Below are 1,645 nucleotides of genomic sequence, written 5' to 3'. Positions count from 1 at the left end.
GTCTAGTCTATAGTCTAGTCTATAGTCTAGTCTATAGTTTAGTCTATAGTCTAGTCTATAGTCTAGTCTATAGTCTAGTCTATAGTCTAGTCTATAGTCTAGTTTATATTATAGTCTATAGCCTGGTTTATAGGCCAGTCTATAGTATAATCTAAAATGTTTTCTTGTATATAATCTAGTCTATAATCTAGTCTGTAATTCAGTTAATATACTAGTGTATAGTTTAATCTATAGTCTAAACTATAGTTAAGTTTATGGTCTAGTACATGGCCTTTAAAATCTACTTATAGTCTAATCTATGTTTTTGTTCGTAGTTTCATTAGAAGTCCGTCCAGTGTTTTCTATAGTTTTTACTTATTTTAAGGATTTAATTCTTTTAGAATTTACATTTTTTCCTTAAAAACTCTAAATGCTTAAACAATAACAACAACAGCATTAACAAAAACAAAGTTTTATAATTGAAATTCATAACGAAAATTTTGAAGTGCATAAAGTTTTGAACTGGCTGGCAGGTTAAAGGGCAAAACTACTTAACAACCTCGAAAAAAATACAGGAAGAAAATAAACAAGAATAATTAATTTCTACATTAAAAAAAATAGATTTAGACAAAAAATAAAAAAAACATAAATAATTTTACAATAAAACTCAAGCATCCAGCAAAAAAAAAAAAAAACGCAAACAGTTTTCCAACCCATTCTATTTTTTGGCTGGGAAATAAGTACACATAGTTTCACAACTATAGACTAACACCCCTAAGAGTATTTATTATCTATTTATTTGTTGTAATTTTTAAACATTATAGGTTTCATTTTATTTATATGAAAACTATTTGTAGATATTTCGGCATTTTAAACAGAAGTAAATTCTAACACAGCTGTTGGTAACAAACCGTGGAACAACAAGCCAACTTGAAAAAAACCTCAAATATTTACGCTTGAACAATTTGCAATATTTAAAAAATGTTGTTGCTTTGTTGTTATTATTATGTATAGTTAATATGTATGTGGCAACAATATTATTGTACACTATTTATGAGGGGGTGGGTTATTTGCCTGACTGACTGCGTGTGTCTCGTTTGTTGGTTGTCTGATGTTTCTGGTTCTATGTAAGTACATATCCTACCCTTTTAACAACCAGTTGAACTGTGCTATGTATATGACCGACTGGTTGAGTATATATGTTTTCTGTCGAAAAATGGGAACTGGGGGAAAACAACTTTGGGCACGTTAAATATTCGCAGATTCATTGTATTGGAATTTTGTTGTCGCTCTCGTCCATGCATCGCTGAACACACACGCATTAAAAATGAACAAAATATTTTTTAAACAGAAATTTTGATTTTGAACAAACTTTTATACGAAAGAAATCATTAACGGAAATGTTTATTTTTAGTGCCCATAAAAATAATGTGATATCGAACTTTGCTTGTAGAGAAAAAAATGTTTATTTTAACAATTTAATGTTTTTGAAGTTTTATGGAATTTTTGTAAATTCTTTAGATGTTTTAAATGAAAAAAAAAATTAAACAGTTTATTTTAAATGCTTGAATGAAATGTGCCAAAGAATGCAAAAAAATAATTTTAATGAAAATATGGGAAGAAGCAGAGTCAAAGTCTTTAATATCGACTAAAGCGGCGGTTTTAC

This window comes from Lucilia cuprina, chromosome 4, assembly GCF_022045245.1.
Source record: "Lucilia cuprina isolate Lc7/37 chromosome 4, ASM2204524v1, whole genome shotgun sequence".
NCBI classification, from domain to species: Eukaryota; Metazoa; Arthropoda; class Insecta; order Diptera; family Calliphoridae; genus Lucilia; species Lucilia cuprina.
This window is presented reverse-complemented; position numbering follows the sequence as displayed.